This window comes from Geotrypetes seraphini, chromosome 11 (assembly GCF_902459505.1).
Source record: "Geotrypetes seraphini chromosome 11, aGeoSer1.1, whole genome shotgun sequence".
In the NCBI taxonomy this organism is placed as follows: domain Eukaryota; kingdom Metazoa; phylum Chordata; class Amphibia; order Gymnophiona; family Dermophiidae; genus Geotrypetes; species Geotrypetes seraphini.
Genome location: NC_047094.1, coordinates 97,076,954 through 97,103,035, shown reverse-complemented (window position 1 = coordinate 97,103,035; position 26,082 = coordinate 97,076,954). Strand labels below are relative to the sequence as shown.

Genomic DNA, 26,082 nt, shown 5'->3' with positions numbered 1-26,082 from the left:
CATCTGGTTCTGTATGGTTGCAGGCTTTAAAGCTCTGTTTACTGGAGGAGACTGTCCAGCATACATAGTTGCATCACTCTTAAGGATCTGATCAGAGATTACATTAGACAAGGTGGTATTTTTAGGCATGGAAAAACAGGACATGTTCTCAATCTGCTCAGATGCCTTCAAATGCCCTTTAATATTCGTCTGATCTCGGGCTAAATCTTGCCTCCTGAGCTGATCTTCAAAGGAGAGAGGAGTGAGAGCCATATCGGCAGTGAGATCCGTTTTGGGCCGCATGTTGTGCAGGGCTGGACTAAGGCAAGTTGTAAGCTTCCTTCCATCACTGACCTATCTTCCATAAGTCAGCAACGGAAGGAAGCTTACAACTGGCTGCTCTTGCTTGCTTCGGGCCTTCCTCGTTGCCGGGTCCTGCCTACTTTCAGAAACAGAAAGTAGGCAGGATCCGGCAGCGAAGAAAGCCCGAAGCAAGCAAGAGCAAGTTGTAAGCTGGCCTGTCTCCTATAGCGAACCCATGCTCCGGGGCGTGTGCATGCCGACTTCCCTTCTCTTCCTCCCTCAGGATGTGACTTCTGGTTTCGGAGAGAAGCGGCATGCACATGTTAGAGCCCCGGAGCATGGGTTCAAGTCGCTTGCTGGCATTAAAAACTAAAAAAAAAAAAAAAAGTCAGGCTCCTGCGATTCAGGCTGTGCCAAGTCAGCCCGGTAAATCTCCAAGCCGGTGAGAAGGGTTTTTTAAAAAAAATGTTGAGCAGAAGGTGGCAGCAGCAGCAGGATTGCGATCGAGATTACAGCCGGGTGCTCATCTAAATTAGCTGGGCGGAGCGCCCGGCTGAAAGGCCCTGGGGAGAACACTGAAATCTATTATAGAATACTGGCATAAGTTGACAGTTACATGCCAACCATTATGTAGACCTACTTACCTATGTCAGAACACAAGACCTGATTTTATAAATAGCGCTGAATTCCTAGCCGCTGTTCATCACGGTTGTTAATTATCCTCTATGTGCCGTATAAAGAATTGTGCCTAGTGATTTTAGGTGCCGGTACATGTTTAAACCTTAGGTGCAATTGCATTTAGGCCATGGTTTTCTTGACTTAGTAGTGGCTTCCCCCATGTCTACTTGCCCTGGACTAATAGCTGGAATGTTGTGTTTCTTGCCAGGTACTTGTGACCTGGATTGGCCACCGTGAAGAAGGGATACTGGGCTAGATGGAAGACTGGTCTTACCCAGTAAGGTATTCTTATGTTCTAACAATCTTTGAGTTACAGTGGACTACAGCATGAAGAATATATTGTCTGTCCAGTGACTGTGAGTACTTTTTGCCCACAGAGTTTGTGTTAATTTTCAAATTACATTCCCTTTATTGATATATTTATTTTATTTATATACCCCGTATAACCTAAGTAGTGTGCATTCCCTATCTGTCCTGGCAGGTTATCTAATGTACTCTATCTACTATACCTGGGGCAATGGGGGATTATGTGACATCACTTTCCCCTTACAAATAACAGAAAAAAATAAAAATTGAACGTACCTTAACCTGTTACCACCCCCCCTACTTCACCCTAGAGACACCATAATCACATTCCTTAACCTCTCACACACAGTTACCTTTCTATCTGCTTTTGAAGATCCAGCAATTCAGTTTCTTGATAGTATCAATGGGAAAAAAATATTCCATATAGATGGCCCTTCTGCCCAAAGTATTCCTGGCCAAAATCTATTTTTAGATATTACCCAATATATAGAAATAATCACTTACCTCCCTGGGAGAATCTCAGTACGTATTCTGAGAGGCACTGAGTACATTTTTTTTCTGTAAAAACACAGAGTATTCAGAGCTGTGTCCATAACATCAAAGTGAATATTTTAAATATAACACTGGCTTTGATGGGAAGTCCATGAAGCCTCCTCAGCAGTAGGACCATGCTCTCTTCAAATATTATTCAGCACCATATTTTGTAACACTTGTAAATCCTGAAAATTTAACAAGGAAAGGATTTAACAAAAATAGAGGGGCCTTTTTACTAAACAGTGGCAAAAAGTGGCCTTAGCATGCCCTTATGCAGGTCTCTCTAGAACATTAAGGCCATTTTTTCACAAGGGTAAAATGGCCGACATTCCTATTTTTTGTATTAATGGCCATATGTTAATTTTAGACCAAGTCAAAGTATATTGAACAGGGATATAAATGCTTATGTGAGACATGTAAGGTCCACAACACATATGCCAGTAAATACGTATGCTCAAAAAACTCAAGCACAACGGCATATAATAAACTTCAAAGTGCCTAATTTCTAAGTGATCTTTTTTTCAGATAATACCTTTCCAAGTACCTCTATGGTCTTCAGTTCCAGCAAACCACCAGCCAAATTATTTGAAGGCTTGTTTCTCTTTCTGGCTTTTATTCATCACCAGACCATAGTTTTTTTAAAAGTTCTTATGCTCTGTATTCTATGTTTTGTGCAAATCGATAAACTTTTCTTATACAACTTTAAAACTTTTGTACTTAGCTTTAACTATTTCTTCATTCTTTTTTTAAACCTTGGGAAGGACAACATTGGGCTATTTTAATACATCAAAAAATTAATGCAACATTCTAAATGCAAAATATCCTTTTTTTTAATTTGTCATATGCTCAGAAAATATGAAGCTCCCCCAGGGTGTTAGCCCTATAGGAGAACCCACAGACCAATCATCATATGTGTCACTTCTTGAAAAGATTCAAAATAATGAATAAATTAGTGGTTTAACTAAATTCACTTATCTTGTTTTTCCTTGTGTTTCTTAACTTAAGTGAGTGAAAGGGTCCCAACACGGACCATGTTTCACATTCTTTGTCAGGAGACCCCATTAATGAAGAAACACATATTTACAGTACCTGTTCAGTTTCTTGCTTCCAAATTAAATGGAAATCCTTTCTCTCTTTTAAATGTAACAGCACAATGTTTTATTTTTTTTGAAGTGCACAGAATTTTGTTTTCCAACCACTGTTATTTTGTGTTACAGTCAAGCATTGGGGGGGGGGGGGGGGGGGGTATTTTGTTGCTGTATGCACATGTTAGTATTTAATGCAGAAAGAAATCAAAACCCTGCTTTTCAAAAAAATTCATCCAAATATCTTAACCTCTCTTCACCTACCTCCAGATAACTCACCTACCTCCAGATAATTCTCCCCCAAATAACCCCCCCAAAACACCTTCTAAGTAAACAGACCCCTAAAATAGATTGTAATCTTACCTACTCTAACTGTATTCTATTTGTTTATATCACACAGTTCGGCACTGTCAGTTTACTATCCAACCCGTAAGTTCCCCTAGGATTCTATCCAGCTATCTCTCCTCTGTTAAAAAAAAAAATTTTTTAAAAAATTGTATCTTCACTGGAAAATGTCCAGTCAAATCTTTTGTAATCCGCCTTGAACTGCAAGGTATAGGCGGAATAGAAATCCGTAATGTAATGTAATTTGTAAAAAGGGCCTCAGAGTTTGGAGAAATCCTTTTAAAAATTCAGTATATGCAAAAGATATCCCTAAAGAATTAACAAGGAAAGAATTTGACAAGAATTTAGAAAAGAAATAAAAACCCTGCTATTCAAGAAATCCATGAAGACAAACTAATACCGCAGGAAGCATTTCATTCCCCCGAAGCAACTCGTTCTACTCTGTAACACTTCTGGAAATGTCCAGATAACCTCATATGTAATCCGCCTTGAACATAGAAACATAGAAAAAGACGGCAGATAAGGGCCGCGGCCCATCTAGTCTGCCCACCCCAATGACCCTCCCCTATTTAACTGTGCAGAGATCCCACATGACGATCCCATTTCTTCTTAAAATCAGGCACGCTGCTTGCCTCGATCACAAGGTAATGGCAGAACAAAAATCACCAATGTAATTTTACTTAGGGCTCCTTTTACGAAAGCACGTTAGGGCCTTAACGTGCGGAATAGCACGCGCTAAATTGCCGCACGCGCTAGCCGCTACCGTCTCCTTTTGGGCAGGTGGTAGATTTTCGGCTAGCGCGTGCTAATCCTGTACATGCGCTAAAACGCTTAGTGCACCTCGTAAAAGCAGCCCTTCATCTTATAGAAAAAGAAAGCTATGTTGCTGTGAGGAGTCTAAAATTCACTTTAAAAAAATGTCCAGGGAATGGCAGTGCATTTAGTTTTTTTCTGGAGTTTTGACTCTGGATAACGAGGTACTGCGGTAACCCAGCAGGGGGGTGCAGATCAGCTTTGTAACATGAGCGTCTGATCCACGTTAAAAAAAAACAAAACTATAGAACCTCTTCCCTCATCCCAAACTGCTCTGTAGTTTAATGGCGGGTTCCTAACACAAGTGGAGAAATACCTGACCCCAAAATATCTTTTGGGAAATAGGAACTCCCTCTAAAGCCACAGCTCAGGAATCTCGGGATACTGAGGGACTCATCACTCAGTCTGGTCCCGCAAATTCAAAAAGCCTTTAAAAAGTCTGTCATCTGTGGTAGCTACGAAATCTTTCTCCGTATATTGAAAAGACCAAGTCTGACCACAGTGGTCCATACCACGAGAACATCAAAACTAGACTACTGCAATGCCTTGTACATTGGTCTAACCAAAAAGAGTTTGCATCGGCTGTAATTAATTCAGAATGCTGCAGCACAATTGAGAGAAGACTGCAAGTAGCATATTACACTGTTCCTGTAAAAACTACACTGGCTACCAGTACCTCACAGGACTAAATTTAAAACTCTTTATTGACCAATAATAAGAATTAAATGTAGTTGTTAGAATGAATGAGCATGTATGTGTGTATGGATCCTGCACTCTCTGTATATAGGGTCAGGAGGGATGGGTTATGTTTGTAAGTTCATAAATATCCTATGCTCTTGTAAACAATTTGTAAGAATCTTTATTCTCCTGTCTGAATGTTTATTATTATGAAAATTTCAATAAAAATTTTTGTAACTTAAAAAAAACCCTTCTATATTTGATTTTCAGATTCTCTGACAGAATGAGCCAGAATATTTAAAGAATAAACTAACTCTTTATACACCTTTGAGGTCCTCTCAAGAAGCATCAAAAGAAATTGTACAATGTGATATCTGCCAGTGAGCCTTCTCAAGAGTAGCCCCCATGCTCTGGAATTTACTCCCAAAGGGGGGTACATCTAAATTCCAAACTACCTCTACTTCAGGAAGCAGGTGAAAGCCTGGCTCTTCTCCCAAGACTTTAATACAGTGTCTTGCAAACTTTCCAGCTGGCAGCACACTAAATCCAGTGCCCCGGTTGGAAGGCACCCGGAAGTGTGCGTACGTTGATGTGATCATGTCACATGCATGTGTGACATCATCGCACTGATGTCCGTGCATGCGTGGAGGCCCATCTGGCCGTGACCTGCTTCGGTGGAGGGTTCCGGGACTTGCGGGGAGAGGAGGAGAGACACCGGCCAGGAGGAGAGTCATCAGCACCGGCTGACTTCCTGCAGAATGTGCCTCTCGACGTTCAAGGCACGTCCTGTAGGCAGTCAGCCAGCATGGATAACTCTCCTCCTCGCCAGTGTGTTGCGGCACACCTGAAATCACACTGGTGTGCCATGGCACAGTTTGCGATACATTGCTTTAATACATAGAGTGATTGAGTACACACTCATTCTGCATCAGGACTAGCTTGTCACACACACTAACTAAATCAGTTCCTTATACCTTGTTTAACTCTATAAACACCCATCTTGACCCCATCTAATACCCGTACGTGGCCTCTCGGCTATATGATAAGCTGTACCGTAAAAAAGCATTAGCATCATCTTTCTGTTATTTGAATGTTCTAATGTGTGCCTATTAGGTGTTTCATCAATATTATGCTGACATTGTATTATATCTCTTTTATTTGAATTTCAGCGCTGTTAATAAGTTTATTTTTGAAACTGTTTCATGGTAGCCTTATTATTAAACCTCAGTTTGCTGATTTTGAGTTTGCCTCATTCATTGTATTTGTGTTTATATTTGGTCTTTTTACTAAAGCTGCTAACAAAATTGTAAGCTTTATGTTGAATTATACTTGCTGTACATCACTTTGGATAAAGACGGTTGATAAATCCCAATAGCTACGAGTAAGTCAACAATTCATGCATTATTCATACCTCTGAACAATGGGAGCATTCTGGTTTTCATTTAAGTCTTGGTAAATAAGGAGCTTTTGATCTTTATGCGATACTGTAAGTCTCTTCCAATGCAATGCTAACATTTGAACTTTAAAAAATCTCAGCCTTTCAAAACATAATTTGGCCTCAGGACTGAGAAAACTCTGTTAGATGAACTGATGTCTCCTTGCACACGAGGACCTTACTATTTAATTAGCTCTCATTTTCTTTATTTAAAAAAATCTTTATTAAATTTTCAAACTACAGTTATGCATGCAAATAATTCATGTACATATATTACAAGAAAAGCACAATAAACTTACAGATATTAATAAGCAATTATTTTCACCCACCTAGTAATCAAGAAAATAAATACCCACAAGAAACTACCTAAAAAAATCCCCGAATCAATTCCAATGCAAACCCCTCCCCCCTCCCTGGATGTGTATGTTTAAAGGTCAGTAAAATAAAGTTAGTTATCATTCCTTACAAAATTTAGCCAATGGCTCCCAAACATCCAGAAATTTCCTGTAACTTCCCTGCTGTATAGCCATCAAATGTTCCATTTTAAAGGTATAACAAAGAGATTCCCACCAGAACGCGTAATTTAACCTATCCCAGTTCTTCCAATTCTTCAATATAAGTTGTATGGCAACCCCTGCCATAAAGAGAAGTTTGTTATTCCTAGCAGATATTTGGTTTTTAGCTCTCATTAACATACCAAATAGGATGGTATTGTACGTCAATGCCACTGGATTTTCCAGTATTTTGTTCACCTGATCCCATATCTAAAGGAAACCTGAGCAGCAAGTCTCTGCGTAGAATAGGATGAAAGAGCACTTTTCAGGGTCTCAGACATGCATTTGTTCGCCATACAACCTGCCACTACTAGATATTTTAAATGGTTCCAAATATGCTTACTTTGTGCTTAAAAACCACCATGGAAGTTTCCTTAATTCAGCCCACAGCTTAATCATTTGAACTGTAGGAGATATATCTTCTGGTCCTGCCCTTTCCATTTTTGCAAACCTTTTATATTAATCTTTAAATCAGTTATTCCCAAACCTGTTTGGGGGGACCCCCAGACAACCAGGTTTTGAGAATATCCACGATAAATATGTCCGAGAGAGATTTGCATGCTATAAAAGTGGTATATATCAAATCAATCTCGTGTGTGTGTGTGAAAGACTTCCCCTTACCTCCTGCTGTGAGGTCCTGAAGGAAGACTTTCTCATCAAAGCTCTTGTTCACGGAAAGCCAGATGCTCTAAGACCCCAACACACAGTAAAACATGCCGTAGGGTGCGATTTTTCTTTTACTGGCGATTCTCAGCACAATAACATGCAAACTATATGCACACTATTTGCATGGAAAATTGCTGGTGTGAGGAGGGAGGGAGGGGGAGGAACTGGGCCTGGCACTTGCTCAGAAGAACAATCGCTCCTCCTTCTTGCAAAGGCTGCTCTCTCTGCCCCGATCAACTGAGTTGTAGGTCTACCTGAGTCCTGCTGGCTCAGTTGATTGACCAACAGAGAGAGCAGTAGAAGGAAAAGTCCCCCCTCCCATTGACACTCCCCTTTGCCTGCCACTGCCCAACCTCCCAACACCTTGTACAAGATCGGCAAGAGGGTTGCCCACTCCTTCTTGCTGGCATGATCCCCTGACCACCCAACAACTCCCCACCCCACCTACCTCTTCAAAATGGCAGGCCTTCCCCTTCCCGGTGCATCCTGGGATGCACTAGGAGGGGCCTAAGGCCCTGATTGGCTCAGGTGCTTAAGACTGCTCCCTATTCCAGGATGTACCAGACTGGGGCCTAAGGAACTGATTGGCTCAGATTGTAAGACCCCTCCCAGGTGGCAGGAAGGAGTGGGCATCCATGCTGTCAATTTTTTTTAAGTACTGGGGACAGGGGGCATTGAATGGCCCTGAGGGGGGGGGATCAGTGGGAGGGAGGGAGGAATTGGGGGTCTTTTTTTAATAATTTGAGGAGAGGATTTTTTTTGTAGTGGGGTCTGAGTTGTCAATCCTTATTTTCCTGTCAGTGCCTGAGACAATCAGGCACTGACAGGAAAGTTCCTGAGCCAATCACTGACAGGAAAGTAAGACTACGACAGCTCAGACCCTGCTGGAAAGGTCTGCCCATAAAAAGTGGGCAAAAAGATTAGAAAATTGCCCAGAGTGCTTGTTTGAATATTAATAACCTCATTGTACTACCATTTTAATATTAATAACCTTGTACTACATTTGCATAGTACAATCAGAGGCTACTAGAAAGCACAGAAAAGACCACTGTGAGTTGTTCTGAGAATCGGCAGGTAAAATACTTGGAAGCTAAACTAGCCAGGACTGGTTTAGCATCCATCGTTAAAGTCCATCTGTATAAGACTCTGGTAAGACCTCATTTAGAATAGTGTGTACAATTCTGGAGGCCGCACCTTCAAAAAGATATAAAAAGGATGGAGTGTTCCAGAGGAAGGCTACTAAAATGGTGGGTGGTCTTCGTGATAAGACGCATGGGGACAGACTTAAATATCTCAATCTGTATACTTTGGAGGAAAGGCAGGAGAGGGGAGATATGATAGAGATGTTTAAATACCTACGTAATGTAATGTAGAGCTTCCTTTCATTTGAAAGGAAGCTCTACAATGAGAGGGCATAGGTTGAAGTTAAGAGGTGATAGGCTCCGGCGTAATCTGAGGAAATACTATTTTACGGAAATGCATGGAACAGTCTCCCGGAGAGAGAAAGAAATAATGGTTACTGCAGATGCAGACTAGATGGGCCATTTGGCCTTTATCTGTTGTCATGTGTCTATGTTTCTAAATGCACGGTGAGGTTTGAGAATCTGGACATGAGTGTACAGTCCATTCCTTCAGGTCTCTCACAGTTGAAATCAACACAATCATGTCTGCAAAATCAATCATCCCCTCAAATTTAATTTAACGAAGTGATAATTCTTCATCCTGATTTGGGGAAAATGCTAGTTTTTAGGTGATAATTGAGCCATTGGATGAACTAACGCAATTTTTAAGCTATGTACTTTCATCTTTCTCATTGCATATGGTGAGGCTCCAGGTTATATGAATACAGTACTCCCCCGATATTCACGGGGGTTCCATTCCAGGAACCCCCGCGAATCTTGAAAAAAACTGTGAATACAGTTTTTCATGGGAGAGACTGGAGAGGGCAGCGGGAGAGGAGGGAGAGAGCAGCCGGAGCTCTGACCGCCTCTTCCTGCACTAAGTCAGACCTTACCAATCAGGAGCTGCGTGTCAAAGAAAATTTTCATGACAAGTAACGAGTTGAACTATAAAATATAAAAAGAAAAAAATATTAGGTTTGATATACACAGGGTGAACTCAGTGAGGAGTGCTGCTACGCTGATATCTTTCAGAGTAGCGTTCTGAGATATCCCCAGTGTCTATATATCAAAGTTTAGTTCTTTGCATTTGGAGTTATACATGGCAAGATAGCTGGTTTGCTTTGGACAGTGACTAGTCATATGACATTCTACATGTTCTCTTACCACTTCTCCCACCCCAACTATTTCCCTTGAAAATATGAAAGTGCAAAAATGTTTTGAAGAACCCTTGTACTTAAGAGAATGACACGGGGAAATTTTGTCCCCGCCCCTGCAACCACTGTCCCGTCCCCGCTCCATCCTCGCAGCATCCATACAAGCCTCAGTACTGCAATATTTAGCTTATTCCTTATAAATCAAAGTTCTGGCTGCTGAACTAGAGAAAGAGATGTTCAGCTGGCAAGGCTTTGTTTATAAATTTTTATAAACACAACTAAAGCAAAAAAAAGAAAAGAAATAGAAATATAAGAATAGAAGTGTTTAACCTGATGATTATTGTATAAATACGATTCTGCACTTTTGTTAGTCTTAAAAATCAATAAAGATTTATATATAAAAAAAATTTGCTATCAAAAAGGCTGCATTAGTGGACCGTCACTTTTTAACACGGTTTTCTGAGAATCTTGCCTTTAATCACTCTTGATTGATGCAGTCTTAGGCAGCAAAACACTTTGTTTGTGAGGGGTCCAAAAGCTCCGCCCTAGACCCCCAACCAAACTCCACCCCAGACCTGTCCAAGCTCCCCTCAGATCCCGCCTCCTTAATAATGAAAATTGTACTGCCTTTCTGCCATTCATTTTTCATACTAAAAAAATGTTAGTAGGAGTATATAATGATTGAGTTGCTAGTAATCTTAATCTGCCAAAAATATTATTCATATACCAGCTTCTGCTAAATTATATATTAAATCTTATAGCATAAATAAATTGTATTGGTGAATATTGGTGAAATAAATTGTGAAAAGAGTTCAGTGTCTCATTTCTTGCATGCGAGCCACATGAAGATTATATCAGGACCATCATGTCACTTTTCTGTCCTTTTATGATGATAAATATAAATAAATTTTTATTCTAAATGATATAAAATAATAAATATGTCACTAATGAATAAATATTTATAAATATATGTCAATATAAATATGAATATGAACTTATTTTTTGAGATGGTCTACTGTTGTGGCTCCGCAGCTGATTATTCAAATGATAAGTGAAAAAATGTTGATCAAGTCATTGCAAAATGGTGCAGAAATTTTTAAGTGGGTTTAAAATCATCTTCCCGTCCTAATTAAAATGTCAAATCTTGACTCCTCAACCCAGTCCTGAGTTTCGCCGTGAAACTGGCTTCTTCAGGAGGAGTAATAACTTGAATCGAATAACGAGCAGGAACTCACAATCGCTGACATTCGCCTGCCTATAACCGTTAATTGTGTTCACCAATACAATTTATTTATGCTATAAGATTTAATATATAATTTAGCAGAAGCTGGTATATGAATAATATTTTTGGCAGATTCATTTTTCATATACACACTACACTTCTCACTACATATTCGCAGTTTCATTAACCACGGTTTTGGTTATTCGCAGTTTTTCGTTAGAAGGCTGTGTGTGGCGCGGTGGATGAAGCTACAGCCTCAGCACCCTGAGGTTGTGGGTTCAAATCCCGCGCTGCTCCTTGTGACTCTGGGCAAGTCACTTAATCCTCCATAGCCCCAGGTACCTTAGATAGATTGTGAGCCCGCCAGGACAGATAGGGAAAATGCTTCAGTACCTGATTGTAAAAACCGCTTAGATAACCTTGATAGGCGGTATATAAAAATCCTAATAAACTAGAAACTAGAACTAGAAACTAGAAACTTCCAAATTTACGTCACAGGATATCGCTGCTCTCGGCGTTGCAGAGAAAGCACAGTTACTTACCGTAACAGTTGTTATCCAGGGACAGCAGGCAGATATTCCCACACATGGGTGACGTCACCGACGGAGCCCCGCAGCGGACAGCCTCGAAAGCAAACTTGCTTGAAGATCTCGAACTTTCGAGCACTGCACCGCGCCTGCGCGCGTGCCTTCCCGCCCGAACTAGGGGGCGCATCTCCTGAGAGAATCCTCAGTTCAGATACCTAGCCAAGAAGCCAACCAGGGGAGGTGGGAGGGTTGTGGGAATATCTGCCTGCTGTCCCTGGATAACAACTGTTACGGTAAGTAACTGTGCTTTATCCCAGGACAAGCAGGCAGCATATTCCCACACATGGGTGACCTCCAAGCTAAATAGAAGGGATGGAGGGAAGTTGGCATATTATGAAAAAAGATTTTGCAAAACAGATTGGCCAAAATGGCCATCCCTCCTGGATAAGGTATCCAGACAATAATGAGAGGTGAAAGTATGAACCGAGGACCAAGTGGCAGCCTTGCAGATTTCCTCAATAGGAGTTGATCGGAGGAAAGCTACAGATGCCGCCATAGCTCTAACTTTGTGGCCCGTCACTCGACCTTGCAGAGGAAGACCAGCCTGAGCATAGCAAAAAGAAATGCAAGCAGCCATCCAGTTGGAGATGGTACGCTTCGATATAGGACGACCCAACCTGTTCGGATCAAAAGATATGAAAAGTTGAGGAGACGTTCTGTGAAGCTGAGTGCGTTGCAGGTAAAAAGCCAAAGCACGTTTACAGTCCAAGGTATGAAGAGCCGCCTCTCCTGGGTGAGAATGAGGCTTTGGAAAAAATACAGGCAAAACAATAGACTGATTGATATGAAATTCTGAAACAACTTTAGGCAAGAATTTAGGATGAGTACGGAGAACAACCTTGTCATGGTGAAAAACTGTGAAAGGTGGATCAGCCACTAGCGCTTGTAACTCACTGACACGACGAGCGGAAGTGAGGGCGATCAGGAACACAGCTTTCCAAGTGAGATACTTGAGATGAGCTTTGTCAAGTGGTTCAAAAGGAGATTTCATAAGTTGAGCTAAAACAACATTGAGATCCCAAACCACAGGAGGTGGTTTAAGAGGAGGATGGAGATTGAGAAGTCCTTTCATAAAACAAGAAATCATAGGGTGTGCAGAAAGGGATTTTCCATCCAAAGGCTGATGAAAAGCAGCTATAGCACTGAGGTGGACTCGAATAGATGTAGTCTGAAGTCCAGATTGTGATAAATGAAGTAAATAGTCCAGAATTGATGTCAAGGAAGCAGATCTGGGTGGTAAATTATGTGTAGAACACCAAGCAGAGAATCTTGTCCACTTTTGACCATAACATTGTCTAGTTGATGGTTTTCTGGAAGCAAGTAAAATATCTTGCACAGACGGAGAGAATTGAGAAAAGTCTGTTATAGAGAAAGGTACCAAGCTGTCAAATGTAGAGACTGTAGATTGGGATGAAGCAAAGATCCTTGATTCTGCGTGAGTAGAGAAGGAAATATTGGTAGAAGTAGAGGCTCCCTGGTGCTGAGTTGAAGTAGAAGGGAGAACCAAGGTTGCCTGGGCCACCGAGGAGCTATCAGAATCATGGTGGCATGATCTGATTTTAACTTGACCAGAGTCTTGAGAATCAGAGGAAACGGAGGAAAAGCATAAAGGAACTGATTCCTCCAGTCCAGTAGAAACGCATCCGCTTCGAGACGTTGAGGAGTATAGATGCGGGAGCAAAATTGAGGCAGTTTGAAGTTGAGAGGTGACGCAAACAGATCTATCTGCGGAGTCCCCCAACGAGCAAAAATTTGGCGAAGAGTAGGAGAATTGAGTGTCCATTCGTGAGGTTGTAGAAGACGACTCAATTTGTCCGCCAAACAGTTGTGTTGACCCTGAATATAAACTGCTCTGAGGAAGATGTTGTGAAGAATCGCCCACTGCCACAATTTCAGAGCCTCTTGACAGAGGGAATGAGATCCCGTCCCTCCCTGTTTGTTCACATAATACATGGCTACTTGATTGTCGGTACGTACTAGGATCACCATGTCGTGAAGTAGATGCTGAAAAGCTTTGAGAGCATAGAATATCGCTCTGAGTTCCAACAGATTTATAGGACACTTCCGGTCTGCTTGGGTCCAGAGCCCTTGAGTGCAAAGACCGTCCACATGGGCTCCCCATGCGTACATTGACGAGTCGGTTGTGAGGACCTTCTGATGAGGAAGAGGGTAAAACAGTAAACCTCTTGAAAGATTCAAAGAGAGCATCCACCAACGGAGAGACTTCTTTAATGAAGGAGTGATGGAAATTAGTCGAGTTGGAGGATCCACTGATTGTTGCCATTGAGATGCCAGTGTCCATTGAGGAATGCGAAGGTGAAGTCTGGCAAAAGGAACCACATGAACTGTAGAAGCCATGTGACCGAGCAGAACCATCATTTTCCTTGCTGGAACAGTGGAAAGTTGGAAGAATTGATGGGAAATTTGAAGGAGAGCCTCCTGACGTGGTTGTGGGAGGTATGCTCTCAGATTGATGGTGTCCAGAGTTGCTCCTATGAACTGGAGAGACTGAGAAGGAGTCAGCTGAGATTTGGGAAAATTGATGTGAAATCCCAGACTTTGTAGAAAAAGAATAGTCTGTTGGGTCGCTGCAATAACCCCTGAAAGAGAGGGAGCCTTGATGAGCCAGTCGTCTAGGTATGGAAATACTTGGAGACCCTGGTTGCGAAGAGCTGCAGCTACAACCACAAGGCATTTTGTGAAAACTCTGGGAGAAGAAGCCAGTCCAAAGGGGAGGACCCTGTACTGAAGATGGAGATTTCCTACTTGGAATCTGAGGTACTTGCGAAATGCTGGATGAATAGGGATATGAGTATAGGCCTCTTTGAGATCGAGGGAGCACATCCAATCCCCTTGATCCATCAAAGAATATAGAGTTGGCAGAGTGAGCATTCGAAATTTCTCTTTGACTAGATATTTGTTGAGAGCTCTGAGATCCAAAATCGGTCGCAAATCCCCCGTCTTTTTGGGAACTAGAAAATAACGGGAGTAAAATCCCGAGTTCCGTTGGGAGAGAGGAACTTCCTCCACTGCTCGCAGAAGAAGAAGAGTTCGAGCTTCTTGAAGAAGAAGAGGAAGATGCGACTGATTTGAAAGACACTCTCTTGGATGGCGATCTGGAGGCAGCTGAAGGAGTCGAAGAGAGTATCCCTCCCGTATGATGGTAAGTACCCAGAGATCTGATGTTATGAACTCCCATTGATGATAAAATGTGGACAGGCGACCCCCTATGGGGAGGGGAGAATTTGGAAACAGAGAAATTTGAATGCTCAGGTCGAGATTGTCAAAAAGACTGAGCAGGCTTGGTGGCAGAAGGGGTCTGAGACTTTTGTTGTCGTTGTTGTGGAGGAGGCCGACGAGCAGGAGGTCTAGAAAAAGCAGGAGTTGTTTTCTGCGGATAGCGACGTGGAGTTTGTTTGAAACCTCTAGTTGGTACAGGTTTAGGTTTTGGACGAATGAGGGAAGCAAAAGAGCGCTCATGTTCTGAAAGACGCTTTGTAGCTGCCTCAATAGAGTCATCGAATAATTCATTTCCTTGACAAGGAAGATTAGCCAATCTATCCTGAAGGTTAGGATCCATGTCCACTATCCGTAACCATGCTAATCTACGCATGGCTACTGCAAATGCCGACACTCTAGACGAGAGTTCAAAGGCATCATAGGAAGCTTGTAGCATGAAAAGTCTCAACTGAGAAAGAGTCTTAAGGATATTTTTAAATTCTGATAGGCGATTGGTAGATATGTCCGGGTAAAATGAAGATAAAATCTTTAAAAAATGGTTGAAGTAGGATGTAAATATGTAATTATAATTAAGAACTCTATTTGCCATCATAGAATTCTGGTATAAACGACGTCCAAACTTATCCATGGTACGGCCTTCCCTACCAGGAGGAACCGAAGCATAGATTTTGGAGGGATGTGCTTTCTTCAATGATGATTCTACAACTAGAGATTGATGAGAAAGTTGAGACTTTTCATACCCTTTACATGGGACCGTTCTATAACGAGATTCTAATTTGGATGGGATAGCAGTTATAGAATAAGGAGTTTCCATATTGCGAGTGAAGGTCTGCTGTAGAACAGGAGTCATAGGTAATCTGAGTGACTCTTTTGGAGGATGGGGAAGCTCCATATCCGCTAAGTACTCAGGAGTATATTTTGAGTCTGAATGAAGGTCTATCTTGAGAGCTTGGCCCATGTCAAAGATAAATTTGGCAAAAGAAACTGATTTTGGATCAGATGTTTCCTCAGGAGAACCACTGCGTGATTTATGCTGAACTGAATAGGATGGAGAAGCCTCTCTAGAATATGGTGAAAGGTCTGATTCCAGACGCAGAGTGACCGAAGAAGCTGCACTGTGAGTTGGAGTAAGAGAATGCTTTCTTTTCAAACTCCTGGAAGGAGAAGTAGCAGGTGTACGAGTTACAGTCGAGGTATGTGTAGGACTGTCTCGACGGACTGGCTTCGACGGTGTTCTGGATCGAGAAGGGCTTCGAGTCGAGGCTCGTCGAGATCCATGCTTCGACTTTGACTTCGACGAACAAGGTAAAGAAGCCTCGGTATCCAAATTCGAAGACTCCCTCCGAAGCTTAGAAGGAACAGGTCTTGAATGCTTCGATCGATGCTTCGGAGGAGGTGAGCCCGGAGAAGACTCTGATGAAGAAATGTTCTTCGGTGTCCGGGATCGGCCTCGGGAGACTGGAAGCTCTGGTTGAGTGACAGGCTGATCAGTCCGACGCAAGGTCGAGGACGGGACCAATTGAGCTACCAAGGAGGAAATCTGAGTTGTGAGTATAGATTTCAACATGTCCTCTAGCATCGGCACCGAGACAGAAGATTCTGACCTCGTAGGTGCAGCAGTACGCTCCGAAGAGGGCGACCTCGAAGGTGAGTATTCCCTTATCTTGGAGGTACGCTTCGAAGGAGGACGTGCCGAGGACTCTGGTGGCTTCTTGGATACGGCACCTGAAAGAGAACTCGGAGACTTACCCCCCGTAGAAGACTTCGTGGATGGAGTCGTCTTCGAGGTAACTGAGGTAGAATAGGTCGAGGCCTTCGAGACCGAAACTCCAGCCGGAGCCTGGGTCGAGGCCTTCGAGACCACAGGTGTCGATGTCGTCGGAGTCGAAGCCTTCGAGACCGGAGCAGCCGCTACGGTCGAGGCCGGGTCCGAAGATTGCTCCATGCCGAAAAGTTGAAAAAATTGAGCACAACGTCGTCGAAAGGCTCGAGGAGTAAGTGTGAAGCAGCGATGACAATCTTCTGGAGAATGAGAAGAACCCAAGCACTGTAAACAACGGCAGTGAGGATCGGTGACAGAAATCACCCGATTACACTGTCGACAACGTTTAAACCCGGTAAGAGGCCGGGACATGGAAAAAATAAAGTCCGTGTCGAACGAAGGAGCCTAGGCCTAGGCCCAAAGCTCGACGGCCGAACAGAAAAAGAAAAACAATATATCTTTTTTTTTTTTTTTTTTTTTTAAGAAAAGAAAAAGAAAGGATTAGGAAATAAGCACAGCGACCGACTTCTAAAATAAAAAGAAACAGCCGCGGTGATGAGAAGGCAAATGCTGCAGAGCAAGAGAACGTGTCTTCTTGTCTCCGCGGAAATGAACGAACTGAGGATCCTCTCAGGAGATGCGCCCCCTAGTTCGGGCGGGAAGGCACGCGCGCAGGCGCGGTGCAGTGCTCGAAAGTTCGAGATCTTCAAGCAAGTTTGCTTTCGAGGCTGTCCGCTGCGGGGCTCCGTCGGTGACGTCACCCATGTGTGGGAATATGCTGCCTGCTTGTCCTGGGATAAAAATCGATCCTCGCAGTGATGTACAGAGAAATTACTGCACTTTCTTTACAGGAACAGGTCAGGTTATTCGCAGTTTTGTGTCTTTTTTAGGGTTTGTTTTTTTTCCAGAAAACCTGCAAATAACATACGAAAAGCTATTTGCAATTTTTCTCTATTTGCTTCCTTGCTGTTCCCCTATCACCGCAAATGCAGAGGGGGAAGTGTATAATCTTATTAACAATACATAATGGTAACCACAAAATTAAACTACACAAAGCACATTGTATGCAGAGAATTAGAGGCTTTGGCAGAGACCCGTTTACAAATAAGCAAAGACACAATTAATTTGGAAATATTAATTAGGAAGAATACTTACTTTGAAAATGGGACTCTGCCAGAGCCTCTAATGTAAATATATAAATAGTCTAGCTGATGAGGACCCTCAAGCTATGTCAGCTGTAGACTGTCTCTGAAGGTGGCCAAAAATCCCTTTTACTAAGCTTGGCAGGCAGCAGCAACATCCCTAAGCCACAGATGTTGGCACCTCATTGGCTTAAAAAGATGCTGCCAGTGACTGATATGCTTGGTAGAAGGGAGGACTGGCCACCTTTGGAGGTCCTCAGCTGGCGTGCTTAGGGATCCCCACCAGCTACAGCAAATACTTCAACACTGGAGAAATAAAACCAGAAATGCATTTCCTTTTCTGTTGAACACAAAGACATCTGATATATACATTTCCTAAAGCTAATGTATTTCAGTCAATAAAATTTCTTTTTTTTTTAATCTTTGTTGTCTGGAGAGTTAGTTTCCATCAAGTTGGTTCCAGTGCATTATCTCTTTTCCTCCCTTTCCAAGCCCTACCACACCCCCAGCCTATGCAGCATCTTTTTCTCTCCCTTTCCACCCCCCCCAAGCCTCTGCAGCATCTCTTTCCCTCCCTCCCCCTTCTCAGCCCTTGCAGCATCTCGATCCCTACCTTTCCACATCCACCCGGCTTGTACCACCGGGCTGTAAAGAGACAAAGAGTGCACACAATTTCTGGGGAGCCTCGGCCCCCATGGCCCCCCTGTTACAACGCCTAAAGCAGTTGTTCAGGTCTTTATGCAACTGGGTAGACAGAACCAATGTTTCAGCCATCATACTGAAGAAAGCCACTGCATCATGGCTGAAATGTCAGTTCAACCTATCCAGATGCAGTGAGACCAAGACATCTGCAACAATCATGATGCCAGCCATGGAAACCTAAAATAAAATTAATCACTCTTCTTCACTGAACTCTTTTGTTATCATTCAATCTCCTCTGGTATGCAGGAGACGAAAACTGTACCAGGGCATGCTGAAAAGTTCTCAGCCCAACTAACCAGCTTTCTACATTCTGAGCGTTATTTTACCATTGTAGCTGAAAAGAGTGTCATCTTATTTTAAGTGTCAATTTGCAGAAAAGAAATTCTAGGTTTTCTGACATTGTTTCAGGTCATTGATTGAACCATATCCACATCATTCTCTTCTTAGTTGGGCTGAGAACTTTTCAGCACCCCCTCATACCTAGTACTCCAGTACGGACTCAAGAAAATAAAATATTACAGAGCCTTATTGCTTTATAATAAGAGTTTTAACAGAAACACAAATGAGTACTAGCTAAGACTCACTCTCTCTCAGCACGTCCTGATCCCCGATTGCTGATGACTTTACATAACAGCCTTACATAACAGTTTTAAAAACCCTATTTAAAGCGTATGTGGAATGCAGATAATTAATCTATTTGTATCTCTCAAACCCATGGCTTCTGACTCCAGAGATAAGATTAAAAGTAGAAAAGGTAGGATTAAGTAGCCTCCAACCTCCATTCAAAAGAACATACCTGGTGTCTTTGGTTTCAAGACTTCCCTGTAATGGCTTTTATAAGCTTAAGATAGTGCTGAATGTGGTCAGATATTCATTATAAGAAATAATCTAAGATCATGTTGGGTAGCTGCTTCCGTGTCCTTTTCACCATGGATTGTAGTGCATTCTTCAAAGCAGAGCAGGCTTGTCAGACAAAAGGAAAACATGGCCCAGAGTCATTCTTATCACTTCATTTAATTGATCAGGTTTTCTTTAAAGTGTGATTCTCTGTTGAATGGAAATGCAATTTTGGTGCAGGGCAGACATAATTGAATACTCAATGTATTTCACGGAGAACCGTGGAGGTCAATTAAAAAAAAAAAAAAAAAAAAGAATGTTATTTTATTTCAATCCTTGTGATTGACTGAAATAGAAAAATTTAGTCAAGACATACAGGCAGAGGAATTATATAAAACATCTCAGCTAGCACAAATTTTGATAGCACATGTACCATAGAACAAATTACAGAATGACCAAGGGCCTGTTTTACAAAGCCACGCTAGCGGCTGTAGTGTGGTAACGGCCCCGAAGCCTATAGAGATTTAAAGGGCTTCGGGTCTGTTGCTGCGCGGCTTTGTAAAACAGGCCCCAAATGTCCTGGTTTCTGGAAGAAGACTTCAGGTGAATCCTGTTTTTTTATGATTACCTTCTTTGGCTGCATAGGGAAGAAGTAAGACTACAAATACCACAATGCACTGTAATGCCAGCTAAAACATTAGCTATAGCTGGTCCCACTTGGTAACATCCAAGTTAGGTTTCACTCTAATGCAATAATTCTTAATCTATTCCTCAGGGCACCCCAGTCCTTATTGGTTTGGTTTCTAAGATATGCACAATGAATATGTCAAGAGGAATATTTACATTAATTGAGCATAAGGGAAAAGAACTTGTATACCACCTTTTTGTGGTTACACATTCAAAGTGGTTTATATATATATATACAGGTACTTATTTTGTCCTGACAACCCCCCCCCCCTTCCCTTGTACCTTTTTAATTTTCCAGGTGAGAGCAACAGCATGAATTTGCTGCCCATGTCGTATCAGCTAGCCCTCTGACATCACTTCCTAGGTGTGGGACCCGGAAGTGATGTCAGAGAGAGGTGACACTGATGCAAGTTTGCAATGCTGCTTGTGCAGGAAAAATTAAAGAGGTATGAAGGAAGGGAAGGGGTGCGCGGCATGGGGGGGGGTCAGGAAGGGGGGGGCAGAGAGGAGAACAGGTGCTTGCCTGAACCGCACCCCTCCTGTATCCACCTTATTATGCCAGTGGGCGAACCTCCATCTTTGAGTCCATCTTGCCAACTTGAATCCTAACTTATAAATATTTGCTGCAGCTCCTTTTTCTCCTCTTCCTTAAGTCTAATACCACAAGCATATGAATAAATTAATGTAAACCGTTCTGAGCTTCCTGGGGAGAACACTGTAGAAAATTGAATGAATGAACAAATAAATGGTCATAGGGCCAGTGCTTCCTGGTGCTGATGCATGAGATAAGCTCTAGAACTCTTTGCCAGAGTAAGTGACAAAAGTAGTCATTGTAGCTGGGTTAAAAAAAAAAAAAGGTTTGGGCAATTTCCTGAATGAAAAGCCAATAATTCATTGGTTCTCAAACCTGGTCCTGGAGGCACCCCCCAGCTAGTCAGCTTTTCAGAATATCCACAATATTCATGAGAGAGATTTGCATGCACTGCCTCTATTGGATGCAAATCTCTCTCACGAATATTCATTGTACGAGTGATCTTTATAATATAATAAGAGTGTGGTCATGAAGCTCCTTTATTGTGATGTAGGTGTAATTGTTAGATACTGATCAATCAAGTGAAAAGTGTGGATACACATAAAACACATGCATCCCAGTGTGGAGAAAAGTGCCATATGGGTCAAAAAAAGCCATGAACATGTGGTAATGAAGTGAAACAACCCAAATGACTGACACTGAAGAGATATATATGAGTGTGTCTAAAGGGCGATCATATATACCTAGAAAGTATCACATACTGGGGTACCATATGGATACCAACAGGATAAAAAACTAAAGGGAATATGTGGAACCAGTAAAAACAAGGGTTAAAAGTATGAATTAAAATAAATTTTACAGTAAAAGCATTTGGGTAATATTTATGATTATGAATGGCTGGAAAGCCTATGGGGGAAAAAAGAAGGGGCAGGGCTATGGAAAACAGAGAAAAACACACGGAGATGTGAAAAACCTGGTGAGGTAACAAGCGAGACACAGAGATTTTGATGTGCTAATGCAAACATGAATGAAGGGGGTAGCAACGGATTGAGGCATACTGAAATAATCGAAATCCAATTGCGGCATAGATATGAAGAAAAGATCTGCAGGGTAGTAAAGCTTGAACGAGGTAGGGGCATGCCTATTGTGAAGCAAATCTTGTGGACAATATTGGCTTGCCGGTTTTATACTACTAGACAGCTATACTGTGTGATATCGGGATCGGAAGTATAAACATCTGATGCGTCGCGGGAAAGGCAAGGGCATGCTGGCATTGTGCATGGACAGAGGACAAAACCCAAATTCATGCAGGGGCTATGAAAATAATACGGAATTAGGCTTATGAAGACGGGGATTTACCAGCGGGTGAGAGGGAATTTTGGAAAGGAGCCGCAGCGGATGTGAAGTAGGTGGAGTAAGACCGAATTACTATTTTAAAAAAAGTGAAATAAAATGCAATTTGCGTACATGAAGAGCATGAAAATCTGTGAAACGTATCGGTTGCGAGGGCAACTAAGCAAGCTGGGTAGACTCCTTCGCAGCGCAGGGTCAAAAGCGAAAGTGAAAAAACGCCGCCAGAAGGCGCGAAGATTAAATTAAAAAACGTAATGACGTCATGCGCTACAAGCTAACAAAAAACGTAATGACGTCATGCCCTACAAGCGAAAGGAGGGGGGAAGGAATAAAAAGGCTGGTCCTGCTAAGAGCGTAAGCGTGTGAAGTCTGAAAAATAGATGTGTCGGAGAAAGGGTAATACGAGTGATTTGAAACGAAATGAATATGTGTTTGATTTTATTCGGTCTCATTAATATTTTTCCCTATTAACCTTTGATGTATTCCTAACTGAAATACCCCTTGCACAACTCCCATTACCACGCATTTGTTAGTTACACCCTTATGCCCCTTTACACACTTATCCAGCTGACTCATTAATGGTCTGCATCAAACACATATTCATTTCGTTTCAAATCACTCGTATTACCCTTTCTCCGACACATCTATTTTTCAGACTTCACACGCTTACGCTCTGACGTAACAGCACCGGCCTTTTTTTTCCCCCTCTTAGCGCGTGGCGCATGACGTCATTACGTTTTTGGTTTAATCTTCGCGCCTTCCCGCGGCGTTTGTTCACTTTCGCTATTGAACCTACTCTGCAAAGGAGCCTATCCAGCTTGCTTAGTTGCCCTCACAACCGGTAAGTTTCACAGATTCTCATGCTCTTCATGTTCTAAACACCACAAAGCTTTATCCACTATTATTATGTTTTTTAAAAATAACATAACAATTGCCCTACTAGGACAAACAGAAGGTCCATCAAGTCCAGTATCCTGTTTCCAACAGTGGCCATCCCAAGCCCCAAGAACTAGGCAGAAACCCAAAGAGTAGCAACATTCCAGAGCTCAGATTATGATGTCATAATGCCTCATTCCACTAATGCCTAGGAACCAACCTTCACCAGTGATGTCACAATGGCTTGATTGTCCTACACTTGGCTCACATAAATCCTATACTTGGCTTGCATAAGAACATAAGAGCTGTTATACTGGGACAGAACGAAGGCACAGTATCCTGTTTCTAACTATGGCCAACCCAGGTCCCAAGTCCTAGCTAGATCCCAAGTAGCAAAACAGATTTTACACTGCTTATTCTAGGAATAAGCAGTGGATTTCCCAAAGCCATCTCAATAATGGCCTATGGACTTCTCTTTTAGGAAATTATCCAAACCTTTTTTAAACTATGCTAAACTAACTAATTTCACCACATTCTCTGGTAATGAATTCCAGAGTTTAATTTCACACTATATGATGAAATATTTTATCTGGTTTGTTTTAAATCGACTACTTAGTAGCTTCATCGCATACCCCCTAATCCTAGTATTTTTGGAAAGCGATTCACATCTACCCTTTCCACTCCACTCAGTATTTTATAGACCTCTATCATATCCAGGGCAGGATTAACCAATAGGCCAAGTAGGCACGTGCCTAGGGCCTGAAATGGTCAAGGGGGCCCGATGAAGGAGGGCATCAACATTGTTTTTTCCAAACGGCGATGGGCCCCTCCAGCATCGATCGCCAACACGGGCCCCCCCTGATCGGCAATGCGGGCCCCACCCCGATCGGCAACATGGCCCCCCCCCCCCCCCATCGACGGAAAGTAAGACAAGCAAGCAACGCGGGTAAGAAAGGCAACGGGAACTGTAATTGCACAAGCGGTGCTGCTTGCCCAAAGCTTCCCTCTGACGCAGCTTCCTGTTTCCGCCTGGGCGCATGGTGGGGTGGGGCAGGGAGCCTAGTGTACTTGGGTGCCTAGGGGCCCTCGACGAATTAATCCTGCCCTGATCGTATCACCCCTGAGGCATCTCTTCTCCAAGCTAAAGAGCCCTCTAGCTGTTTTAGCTTTTCCTGTTAGGGAAGTTGTCCCATCCCTTTTATCATTTCCGTTGCCTTTCTCTGAACGTTTTCTGATTCTGCTATATCTTTTATGAGATCCAACAACCAGAATTGCATACAATATTTGACTTGTGGCTGTACCATAGAGCAATATAAGGGCATTATAATGTTTTCATTTTTTGTTTTCCATTCCTTTCCTGATAATTCGTAACATTCTATTTGCTTTCTTAGCAGCCGCTGCACACTGAGCGAGGGTTTCAGCATATCCTCAACAATGACATCTGGATCCTTTTCTTGGGTAGTGACTCCTAACACAGAACCCAGCATCACAAGTTCCTCTTTCCCACATGTATCACTTTGCGCTTGCTCACATTAAATATCATCTGCCATTTTGACAGTGGTAGGGCTAGCCTTGCTTTTAGAAGGAATGCAAGGCTCCTCTTTTTCAAAGAGATGCTGGCCTATTTATAAAGCAAACAAAAGACCTAATGGCACTGATTTTTTTTTTCTGCATGTTATTAGTATCAGAATAGGGGTCCATGACTCCAGTCTTTAGGACAGGGCTGCCCACGTCTAGTCCTCGAGATCTACTAGCAGGCCAGGTTTTCAGGATATCCACAATGAATATGCATGAGAGAGATTTGCCTGCACTGCCTTCTTGGTATGCAAATCTCTCTCATGCATGTTCATTGTGGATTTCCTGAAAACCTGGTCTGCCAGTGGATCTCGAGGACCGGACTTGGGCAGCCCTGCTTTAGGAGCTGCAAAGAGATCTGGTTTTCTGCGCAGACAATGAATGTGATAGAAGTGCATACATTTTGTTTAAACATTTATATATCTTGCTTACATTGGAGAGCAGCTCTGCTTGTAGCCCCCGAGATTGACTCTGTTCCCTCCTTTGTTATAAGACACTTGTATACTTCTGAGCTTAAGACCATAAGAATAGCATACTGTCCCAGACTGATGGTCTATCTAGCCCTGTATTCTGCTTCCAACAGTGGCCAATTCAGGTCACAAGTACCTGGCTGAATCCCCAAAAGTGCAAAAATTCCATCCACATAGTGGCTTAGCGAGGGTGAGAGGCGCCCGGGGCAATGGCGCCCCTCCCCCACTGTCATCTCCACCCCCTACTCCTTCCCAGATCCCCCTTCCGCAGGCACACCCCTTTCCCCCATACCTCTAGTTGTTCACCGCTGTGACCGACAACTTCAATGTGCTCCTCGTGACCCCGCCCTCTCCCTCCGTGGCACCCAGAAGTGATGCGGTCACGAGGAGCATGTTGAAATTGTTACTTGCAGTGGTGAACAACTAGAGGTATGGGGGAAGGGAAGGGGGAGTCGCATGCGGAAGGGGAGGAGGGGGACGAGGCAAAGGGTGGAGAGGAGGAGGGGTGTCTGTGCTCCCACCATGATGGCGCTTGGGGTGGAGTGCACCCCCCTGCCCGTCTTACTACACCATGGCAACCACATGTTTCTTTTCCCATTCTATCAAACACATTTTTATAATTAATTAAAAAACTAAGGTTGAAATATTAGACTAATTTTGTCCCCGCTGTGACTACACTAAAATCTTAATGCTACTTTAATACATTTCTAACTTTAATACATTTCTAACTTCTCAAATTTTCAATAGTTACTATTGTTTTTTTTGTTTTAAATCTTGATTAAAAAAAAAAAAAATACACCACAATTGTAGCCTTTTCAAAAAGCTGCAAACTTTCCCATACAATCCAAACTGCCCACAAAAGAATGTGTGGCAACTGGTATGACCTGGAAATTAACAATTGTGTTGTAGGTTTTTTTTTGTTTTTTTTTTTTTAGAATATGTGATTCAATCTGGTGAATGCTCCCTTGTTTCTCACTTTGAAACTGATTTCATCACCACATGAGACTCCTTGTGTGGCTGGTTCCTCCTATCCATCCCTTTGCCAAAGACACTAGCCTGCTAAGAAGAAAAATAAAAATACCAGAATGAAAACCTGTGAATAGTCTCATGTCTGACAGAAAACATACCGTTAAACACATGGATTCCGAAAAGGAAGGACGACTGTTGTCTCTAGTCAGTTCTGTAAAATCACAGCAGAGGGCGCCAGATCATCATACTGAATTTCAAAATACACTTCTCCCTCCGAATCCATGGTTTCAGCATCCGGGAATTCGGATATTTGTGATTTTTTTTTGGGGGGGGAGGGAGTTAATTTTTTGAGCTATTTTTAAGCATTACCTGGTGGTCTAGTGGGTTTTCGGGGCAGGAGCAATCTTCCTATGCTCCTGCCCCGTGCAGATCACTCATAGGAAATGGCTGCCATGAGCTCCCGTAGTCTCTCGAGAC

The 26,082-nt window shown here is 42.6% G+C and overlaps 2 long non-coding RNA genes across 2 annotated transcripts in view; one reads left to right on the top strand and one right to left on the bottom strand.

The window, feature by feature from the left end:
• Positions 1–1,782: 1,782 nt before the first annotated feature.
• LOC117345571 lies at positions 1,783–20,186 on the bottom strand. The gene is made up of 3 exons (XR_004536463.1): positions 20,113–20,186; positions 19,103–19,353; positions 1,783–1,985 (listed from the first exon to the last, which is right to left on the bottom strand). It is a non-coding gene; the product is annotated as an uncharacterized LOC117345571 (long non-coding RNA).
• Positions 20,187–22,500: 2,314 nt separating this feature from the next.
• The window catches only part of LOC117369219, a 40,377-nt gene continuing 36,795 nt past the window's right edge, over positions 22,501–26,082 (top strand). The window contains exon 1 of the long non-coding RNA XR_004541098.1: positions 22,501–22,556. This is a non-coding gene — a long non-coding RNA (uncharacterized LOC117369219). The remainder of the gene's footprint in view (positions 22,557–26,082) is intronic.